Source organism: Triticum urartu, chromosome 1A, assembly GCF_056163025.1.
Source record: "Triticum urartu cultivar PI428250 chromosome 1A, HENAU_Tu73, whole genome shotgun sequence".
NCBI classification, from domain to species: Eukaryota; Viridiplantae; Streptophyta; class Magnoliopsida; order Poales; family Poaceae; genus Triticum; species Triticum urartu.
In genome coordinates, this window is record NC_141873.1 from 109,534,906 (window position 1) to 109,545,930 (window position 11,025).

An 11,025-nucleotide genomic window follows, 5' to 3' on the forward strand; every position below is an offset into this window, starting at 1 on the left:
CAGGGCGATGGACGACGGCGAGGCCTAGGAAGGGGAAGACGCGAAGCCGGGGAAGACGCGGCAGTGGATGCACATGCGGAGAGGAGTACGAGGGTTCACTGGTTCGGCTGCGCTGCCGTCGCCGCAGAATAACAGGGGGTGTGGGTGAGTGAAGGGATGGCCTGGCCAGCGGAGGGAGTAGTAGGGGGTGGTGAGGCCTCCGCGGCAGCACAGCCGGCCACGGGAGGCAGGAGCAGGCGGCATGACCGCCGCTGCTTTGGGCGGCTGGAGCAAGAAGACCAGAGGTTGAAGAAGCACGACGGCCGTTGGATGGACATCGTACGGTCACTGCAACTAGAATCGTTTATATTGACTAAGTTGACAAAGGCCTTGGTACGTTAACTTAGTAGGCCCAGAGGTCAGCTTCTGAAACGGTGCGCCCCAGATGTCAGGGGGAGGAATCATTTTTTGAACGGGTGAAGCTAGAATATCCGAGATTGAAGAAGAAGCACGGCATCCGTTGGATGGACATCCAACGGCCACTGCTGCTAGAACCGTGTGTTGACTATAAGTTGACAAAGCCTTGCATACGCGGCAACTCTATTTTTTTAGGGGACGCGTCAACTTAGTAAGTCCAGAAGTGTGTGGCAGAGAACTTATAGCCCATTTGAGATTTGTAAGAATGTGTAGCCCATTTTTGAATTCTAATGGAATGTACTACAGCCCATTTACAGCTTGTTAAAAGTATAGCCCATTTCAACCAACCGTTCAAAATAGAATTCAATAAAATTTCCCACATTTTGATGGGATCCCAAATATTTTTATCCCTAAATTTCTAGTCAGATTAAATACAATTTCAATATAAATTTATATTACGTAAAAATCCAATGAAACATTGCGCTCGCAACAATTAATGAAATTAAAATTTTCAATATCCAAAAATAATATTTTATAAAGTAATCACGTGTTTGGTGCATTTTTTATAGTTATTGCCCAGTTTTTATAATTACATCCCATTTATTTTTTCTTAAAGCCCATTTTCTTGTTAAGCCTAATGCATCCCTCCTAGGAAAGATTTGCAGCCCAGCGGGGTGGAGAATAACAACTTGACCTTGCCTGGGTATTCCTAAAAAAAGTATAGCTAGGCTAGCCATTTTCAGCTTGAAAAAAATTAGTATCTAGGCTGGATATCTGGCTTGGGCTAGACGGGCCACAACCCGCCCAGTTAATACCTGCAGCGATGTTTTCGTTGTTGTTCAGAGGAGAAAAATTAATATCTGGGCTAAACATCGAAAAACTCTATAGTGCTCACACCTCAAAAACACAAATACTGCTCGAGCTGCTTGGTCCCAGCTGTCGGCCGCTTCTTGTGCAATTCTCTCATTTATTGACTACTCCCTCCTTTTTGGTTTATAAGGCTCAATTCAAAAATCTCACCAACCAAGGTAGATGATGAGTGGTGGAATCTTTTTTGTAGTTTACAAAAGCACCCAATTAATGCTCTTGTTTTCCTCAAAAAATTATGTTTACGAATGCATCAATTGCAGTGCATGCATGCATAAAGTGCATGCATTGGTCAGTTTTCTCTTAATACTTGCATGCAATGATTTAATGCACCTTGAAGTCTGAACATGTGATGGGGAACAACCAAATTGAGCCTTATAAAATGGAAAAACTAAAATTTTGAGATAAGCCCTATAAACCGGAAAGGAGGGAGTACTACATAGGTTGACAATGGTGTGGGACCGTGATGTCAGGAAACCAGGAGGAAACAAAATAAATTATAGTTATATATACATATATATATATAATAAGGAGGTACTTGCGTACGTGAGGCTATGGACCTGGTGGGTCCCCATTGTCATCCTCTCCAAGTAAAGTCATCTCCTCGCCCGCACGCGCTTTCCGCCCGAAACAGTCAACGCCGCCTTCCTCGCTTCCCGGTGCAGGCGATTGCTCTGCCTTCAAACGACACAAGTGTCGTCCGTCCGTCCATCTGCCGCCCACATTAATGATATGCGATTGCCGAGGCGGCTACTCCGGCGCCACACGTCCGTCCCTCCGCCCGCCACCATTGCTATATAAACTGCTGCGCCGGCCATAGCCGCAGTCATCTGCATCCGTTCCCTTTCTCCTGTCCACACCACTACTGCCCGCCATGGCTTCCTCGCGCTCCAGCGCTCTTCGGGACGGGTGGACGACAGACCACAAGGAGATGGCAGCCATTGCTGCCGACCGGCTGGCCGGCAGGCAGCCGGAGGACGACGACATCCCAATGGAGAACATGGTAGTCGATGATCCGGCGCCAACCCCCTCCTCCGCGCCATCCTCGCCGGTGCATTGCACCATGACCATCGGCGAGGCCCATGCCCAATATATGGATAGGGTGAGGCAGATGCGTGAGGAGCAGTTCCGGGAGGTGCAGGCCAACGCCGCCTACAATCACCATCTCCTCGAGGAGCACCTGCAGGCGGAGGAGCAGATCACCACGGAGTGGGCGGAGCAGGAGGCGCTGCTCGACTCGTACGGCTCCACCCGCAAGGGCCGCCTCGAGCGCTGGCGGTACCGCATGCAGGTGGTGGAGGCTGCGGCCGCCTACAAAGAGGCTAGCAAAGAGGGTGATGAAGCAAGCGAGGCGCTGTTTGGCGAGACCGAGGAAGAGGAAGAGGACAATGCCGGCTCCGACGAGTCCCCGCTCCGCTGGCGTCAACGAGGCCCTGCTCCGCCGAGGCTCCGCGGCGCCAACAACGAGGCAGAGGACACCGCCAGCTCTGGCGAGGCCCCGCCCCGCCAACAACGAGGTAGAGGACACCGCCAGCTCTGCCGAGGCCCCGCCCCGCGAACAACGAGGCAGAGGACATCGTCGGCTCTGCCGAGGCCCCGCCCCGCTGCCAATGAGGCCGCGCCACACAGAAAACGAGGAAGAGTAGAACATGGTAGGTCGCCGCCGCTCGGGTCCAACTAAGGCCACCGCTTCTACCCTCCGGTTGAAGCCAAGCTAGGCAGGTTGACCATTGACGTCCGGTTAGCTTCTTGGCGGCGACGTGGAGTCGGAGAGCTGCACTGGAGAAGAACACTGCTTCTACTTAACTGCTGGTGCAGTTGGCTGACTGACACGTGGGCCCAACAGGCCACATGTCAGTTACGCAACTGCACCTGCAGTTAAGTCACTGAAGCTTCTGTTCGGCTCAGCGGGACACAGGTGGGTAGCTTCGGTCAATTAATTATACCTCCAGCGCACCCCTTTTTAGTTGAAGAATGTATGAAATGTAATGAAATCCGGCATGTTTATATGAAATCCGACCGTGTATGAATGAATTTATTTTGATTAGTTCGAATTCCTGTATCACTGGCATTGGATGAACATGCAAAACAATACGTACTAGCATTATTCCCAGGGTGATCATGTTGTTTGCAGCAGTTTCACATGTACTCCCTTCGGTCATTTCTAGTCTGCATACAAGTTTTGTCTACAGTCAAAGTATCTCTACTTTGACCAATCTTATACAAAAAAGTATGCACTTTCACAATGTGCGAAGTAAAAAGGAACAGAAGGAGTACAAAGAGTTTGAGCAGCTTTTTAGTGTTTCTGTACATTGCAATCAAACACACAGGCCTGGCAATTCATAGAGAACATTCAAAACAATCGATGATTATGCATCTCAGCGACTCACATGTCAGAGGCAATATTTACTTCACAACTAAAGAATAAAGAAAAAATGATCGACACTGCTGACAGCAAAGGGCATCCCATTCGAAAATATCAAACACATGTCTTGCTAAAATCAATGAGCAAAATTTGACAAGGTTGTCCCATTCCAAAATATCAAATGCCTACGATTGTGGAATGGGCAGGGTTTGCCATCAGTTCGGACATTGACATGGCACCTCGTGCTAAATAAACCAGCTGCTCTTTTTGTGCAGTTCCACCAAAATCAACCAAATTCGCATGTAGCTTGTATGATTTTGCCCTTATATGTTGCAACGCCTTGAACTTATCGGCACCTCCTTTCTTGTGGTGGAAATGAATGATTCGATGTATTCATGAACATTTCGTGCAGTTCCCATTGAAATCAAGCTGAGTGCCCCTGTTTGCACAAATACAAAAAAGTGATTAGTATAAAGCAAAATGTACTATGAATTGACAGTTTCAACAAGCACATACATGGTCCATATAGAGCACGCTTTTAGAAAAATGGAACTCACCAGAAAGAATCCTAGAACAAAATTGTACTCGCGCATCACAGCCAAAAGATGGAGATTTGTCAGTCCTTCTGAGTTGAAGTTAGTTTGGTCTTGTGGGGAGTAATGTAACCATCCTTCAACTGCTCCTTCTGATGAGAAGATAGACAGGGCTTCTTCATCCTGGCATAATCGAAACTAGTCACTTCACGTACTCCATATTCTTCTTCAGAGGAAGATGATCCTATTGTGCAAAGACAAGAGGACTACTAAATGCTAGCATCCCTGTTTGCTCGAAAAAAGGAAAGGAAATATTTAAAACAACACAGATGAAGCACTTCTCAAGGAAAATACCACTTTTTCATGACAGTATCTAAACAGTAGCACAACACCAATAGAGATGACAAAGCTCAATCATATGGATGAAATTAGTGGGCGAGTACCAACCTTTGTCAGGAGGATTATTGTGTAGAGCATACAGATGAAGCACTTCTCCGGAACCATCTGTTGCTATCTACGGTGGTGGCCATGCTTACTATATACTCCTCGATTAGTTTAATGTTTCCAACATCTTCTTGTGCAGTTCCACTAAAATATATGGTATCTTCAAAGAAGATCCATGTTTGCACAAGTTGAGATAATTACATATTACATTAAGAGTGGCATCAAATCAGTGGCAAAACAATTGCTCGTTCCAGCCATAGCAATAAATTAAGATGCAAAACTATATCATGTGTCATCACAGTTCCAGTGCTTCATTACAGCACCGGGAGTTGATTTTTGTTTTTCTTCCGCTTGTTCTTCCCCTTCATCACTTGGTTCAATAACAGACAAGCTTCGCCTTCAATGTAAGATTTGGCATTTCAATTAGGGAGCACAAGTATAGTACTAAACTTAATTTTCTGATGAAAATGGCAAAATACAGGCCAGCAGTTGTGAAATATCCTTATCTTACCTCAATGGGATATTACGGTGCACATACAGATTGGAAGTCTTGTCTCCATTTGTGCAGTTCACTAAAATCAAGCAACATTATCGTACAAGTAGCACAACATATGAAAGCACACTGCAGAATCATGTGAAAGAAGGCTAGTACTGACCTCTCATGATGCGGAATTCAAACAAATCACAAGAAGAAGATCTGAACCAAATTCGCCTTAACGGATAGGAAGTAAGATCTCCTCTTGTGCAGTTCCACTAAGATCAAGCAATCAAGCAACGTTGTCGGTGTGACATTTTGGTTGAACTACACAAAACACTCTTAAAACAAAAGTGTTTTGTGCAATGCAACAAAAGGTCACAATGGCAACGAGGTGAAGTAGATAACCCTGTTTACACAGAGGTGCAAAGGAAACAATTAGTGACCAATAACGGTGGATGACACAGAAGCCAACAAAAAGAAGCATCTGCCTTATCTAAATGGGAAAGAAAGCAAGACAGTAGCATTCCTCAAATGGTGGCATTGATTAATATTAACATAGAGATTATATTAACAATAAAATTCATTAAACATGTAATTTGCTTTTAACTGTGGCATTGCATCAATTTTCCAGCGGCATTATTAGAGGGTGTTTGTTTACAGGGACATTTTGGTGTAGGGACTAAAAAAAACTCCGTGTCAGTCCCATCTAAACCAAACAGGAGGGACTTTTAGGGACTAAAAGTGGGCATTTGGGACTAAAGAAAGAAGACCCCGAGGGAGTCTTTTTGGGACTTTTTCCAACAGTTGCCCCTGCCACGCATCGCACCTTGTCTCTATTAGTTCATTACTAGGGGTAACATGGTCTTTTAGCATGTCATTTAATAACCTCTAGTCCATGTTTAGTCCCTGAAACCAAGCAGGTAGGGACTAGGGAGTTTTTAACCAAACAGGGCCTTAGATTAACAACAGCTAATGAGTTGCACGGGATAGTGGACGCACCAGCACCATGTGCATCTACCGATGTACTGTGGTCATGCACAGTCTGTTGCAACAAAGAACAAACAACCAAGGAGCATATTTGTGTTGGTCCCAGTTTTGTTATCTTTAGACACCTTTCCCTATGTGAGCGCAGCAAATCTAGTCCTGCTCAAACTCTACAGCCTTGTCCCTTCCTTTCCTTTTTGAACTAGTACTTTCGCCCCTTCCTTTCCTCTTTGAACCACATCCTAGATTTATGCGATACAACTTTCCCCACAACTTTCCCTCATTCCTTTCCTCTTTGAACCACGTCCTAGATTCATGCTATACAACTTTCCCCCTTCATTTCCTCTTTGAACCATGTCCTAGATTCATGCTATATACAACTTTTCCCACTACTTTCCCCCACTCCTTTCCTCTTTGAACCACGTCCTAGATTCATGGTATACATGCAGCTAGAGCAATGCATGTGGAGTAAGTAAAGTATACCTTAAGGTTCTTGGGGCGTGGTTCGGTGGGCGACGGGACGGCGGCGAAGAAGAAGGGGTCAGAGGCCCTCCCGCGCCACCACTGGGTGGAAAGTGAACAGCTGCGCCGGTAGTCCCTCGCCGACGGTGACAGCGTTAAGCCTCCTTCCCTTCCCGGCGAACGGATCCTGCCGGCTCTTTGAGCAGCAGTGAGGGGAGAGAGAGGCCAACGAAGTCTTATTTAGATCCGGAGAGGGCGAGAGAGTGTGAAGAGAGCAACTACTCCCTCCGTTCCAAATTACTCGTCGAAGAAATGGATGTATCTAGAACTAAAATGCATCTAGATACATCCATACCTGCGACAAGTAATTCAGAACGGAGGGAGAGGGCAAGAGAGTATGAAGAGAGCAACTACAAGCGCTGAGGCTCCAGCGCATATATATATATACTAGAGAGAGAGTGTGTGAAGCGTGAAAACCCTAGAAAACATTTTGACCAGTCAAAGAATCCTCCTGGCACAAATTATGCTCAAGTGTAGTTATCGAACCCGAGACCTCAAGTTAGAAGGTGCAACAGGACCAAAGTGCGTGCGTGTGTGCGTGTGTGTGTGTGCGCGCGTGTGTTTAACAGCATGTGTGTGTTAGAGAGAGCGACAAATCGACCTACTCCTACAGAGAGATGTTGTGTAGTGTACAATTTTAGCCGCGAGAGTCGGTGCATCCTCTCGTTTCCGGGCGTGTCCGGTAGGGACATGCGGACAGCTGCCACGCCCGCTCCTGACCAGCCTGGCCCACCCAAAGCCACTCCATCGCCTGCGCGCGCTTCCCGCCCGAAACGGTCAGCGCCGCTCCAAAGAATCGGTGCCGCATTCATGCCCGAGCAGAGCGGACGCGACCTCTCACTGGCGCAAGAGTGATGGTTACTACTGGGTCTATGTGATTTGACGGCTCATTGGTCTTTATTACTGAGGTGGTAGGACTACTGGATGTCCCACACTTTCGACGAAAGGAGGTACTACTACTAGATTACAATTTTCTCCATTCTTACAGCGGAGGCGTGCAAGAGCAGTGAAAACACGCAAGCTCAGTGATTACATGGCCCACCTCACACTATCACCGTGCGACACCTAACTCTTTACATAGTACTCCCTCCGTTCCTAAATATTACTAGACGAGTCCCCGCGCGTTGCCGCGGAACAGCGGTATATCTCTCTGCGCAAAATTATCGATTTCATAGAACTAAAAAACTCTATAACCGCATGACAAATGTGGTAGCCAAACTAAATAAACTCCCATCATCATTTAGATCATCCCACGTAAGGAAAAAAGATCAGCCAACTCCTATTGCATAATCGGATTATATTTTTCTTTTTGACATGTTAATGGGACTTAAAATCTCACTTACATGCATGCTACCAGTGCATGCTTGCATGCAGACATGTTGATGTGATTTAAAACCCACTCACATGCATGTGCCACGGTATTTCTGCATGCTTGCATGTGGCTTAGTGCGGAGCCTGTCAGCGTCTAGATCAGACGGCTATTATGGACTGATTTACTTCATCTAACGGCTACATCAATTTTGATGATGTGGCTCAAGGAGAGGATAGAGAATTCCTAGTAGTGGGGGCTAGCTATTACTAGTAGATAAGTCTTTGTAGAGATTCCACTACATACGGAACAAAATGAATGAATCTACACTTAAAATGCATCTATATACATCTGCATGTGGTTCATGGTGAAATCTCTACAAAGACTTATATTTAGGAACGGGGGAGACGGCGTACTAAGCAAGCTTCTCCTCTTTCTGCGAGTTGACGGGACACATCAAAAGTACTCCAGTGTATAGAGCCTTGCCTCTAAGGTAGGCCCCACATGGTTTGCCTCTTTTTTAACATAACACGTCAAGTCGCAATTTGTTTGTTCACCCGTGGTAGACGATCCTCCCTCCACCAAGTGGACAACCAGTACACGTGCCAAATTACCACGTGGGCTGCCTTTTTCGTACAGAAATGAGCTCCACAGTGTACCCGCGCGGGTGTGGTTGGGAAAGAGACGGGAGTACGTGCACCGTGCATGCACCTCTTCTCTTCGTGCATGTCCCCCACCTACGTGGGTGTGTGTGAGATATACAAACCGCGTCCGTGAGTGTTTTTTGTTTTGGGGTGGGGGTTGATTTCGTGAATTATTTGTGGGAATATGTGTTGATGACATCTCAAACAAAATTTTGCATGCAATGTGTGTGAAATGGAGGCCTGTCCATATCATACATAGAGCGTCGGGCAATCCACGAGAAGAGAGGGAGGGGTCATAGCTATCGATAGAGTCGAAGAGAGGATCAAGTGGGTGGGTGTGAGATCGATGAAGAGAGCCATCGAAATTGTGTGTGTGTGTGTGTGCAAGTCAAAGATATAGGGCGACTGGCCTACCAGAATGTTAGAGGGCACATGTCAAGTTTGTGTGTGGCAGGGAGACATGACTAGAGCGCTCGATGTATCGGTGTGTGGGGGGAGGGGTAGGCAAAGGCCTAACTATAGAGGTAGAACGACTCGTATATGTGTTGAGAAGGAGAGACCCAGCTATGTCTTGAGGAAGATCGGTCGACATCCATACATAACTGAAGGACGGGAAATATGATGGGACAGAGAGAGAGAGAGAGGAGAGAGAGGGAGGGAGAGGGGTAGAGTGATGGATGGGTGATGGAGTTGCTTCTCGAAGATGGTGGGAGAGGCCTACTAGACAAACTGAGGGTGGAACTGCAATGTTATCAATAAGAGTGGGGATGTGTTTCTATGTGTGCATGTGCGTGATAAATCTGTCGGGACGCATCCATGGATGATGAAGGGGAACCATGTGTTTGGTAAGCAAACCTAACTAGATCGGTAGATCAATTGTTGTTTGTCGGAGGAAGGGAGAGACACAACTAATGAGGTAGATCGATTGACGTGTGGGTAAAAACGAGTTATAAGGACCTAGCTAGCTATATGTATAGCGAGAGATCGGTCGGTGTACGTCCATTTGGTAGAGGCAAATAAGGCCCAGCGAGACGGATAGATAGAGAGAATGGAGCTAGGAGGTGGTGTGAGAGGCCCAACTACTAGCTAGATAGGGGGAGGAGTGTGCGGTTGTGAGATCGATGAAAAGAGGGGCGAGAGTTTACACGTGTGTCTGACCGTATGAGAGACACGAGGCAATGACACATAAATGAGGAGATTGAAGGTGTGTGTGTATGTTGTAGGCAAGCATCGATGGAGAGGTTTATCGATCGGTGTGTGTCGAAAAGGAGTTGTGGAGACTCTGGGAGAACGACCTAAAGAAAAAAATGAATGTGCTCGGTGGATAGAATGCCGAGGGAGGGGGAGGGCGAGGAGGGAAAGTTAGTGGTAGCTACAAAGGTTAGAGGATTGTGTGGGTGTAAGAGACTAACAAAGATCATAATTTGATATGAAAGCGGATTCATATATTTGAATAGGAGATCATAGTGTTTTAAATATTGCATGCATGAATATAGCGGTGATACACGTGCTGTGCACATGTTATACCATAATGTGATAATGCATGGCGTTTGCAACTCACAGCTAAATGCCAAACAATCTAAAGCATACTATACATCAAACAATCTCACATTTTATTTGAATTTGTGATAATGTGTGGCATTTGTAGCTTACAACTAAATATCGAACAATCTAAACAATACTATATATCGAACATTCTCACATTTTATTTGAATGTGTGGTAATGTGTGGTGTTTGCAACTCACATCTAAATACTTGTAGGCGTAGGGGGCGGGGCACCATACATAATGTGATAAACACATTATACATATCAGACATGGTTTAGATTATGAAGATCTAGCTAGAGCTAGAAATGTAATGTGATTTGAAATCAAAATAAAGTGGATTCAAAAAATCTAGTTCGAGTTCATATAGTACACATAGTTCATATGTAACTCGAGACTAATCATGTGGTGTGCTGTGAAGATAATACACAAACGATGGTTTAACTTGACAATAATAATGATTGTAGATCTTATTAAAACAGAGAAACGAATTCAAATGCTTTGACTTCACAACAATCATTACTGTAGATCTTATTCAAATAGAGAAACGAATTCAAATTTAGTTCATATTGAAGCGGTAGTATATACGTTTGGAATGCACTAAAACATTCATTTGAGTAGTAGGTTGCATGCATTATACACGTAGTGAAATATTTTAATTGAACATAACATGAATTCAAAGTTTTGAATGACATTTGTAGTGTGCATTGATTTGGTACAGTACATGTTAGGCTTGTCCGGAAATTTCAACCCGCGCCTTGTTAGCCCGAAATATTTAAGATATATCTTTGTCTCGTTGTGCTCCGACAACTCCCTCCATCTCAACCTTCGCCTTGCTATTCCGATATTACAACGCGCGCGAAAACTCCCACCTCCTGTGAAATCTCGACACGCGAAATGCCCGTGGTACCCCTGAACCGAAAGAACCACCTCAAATCG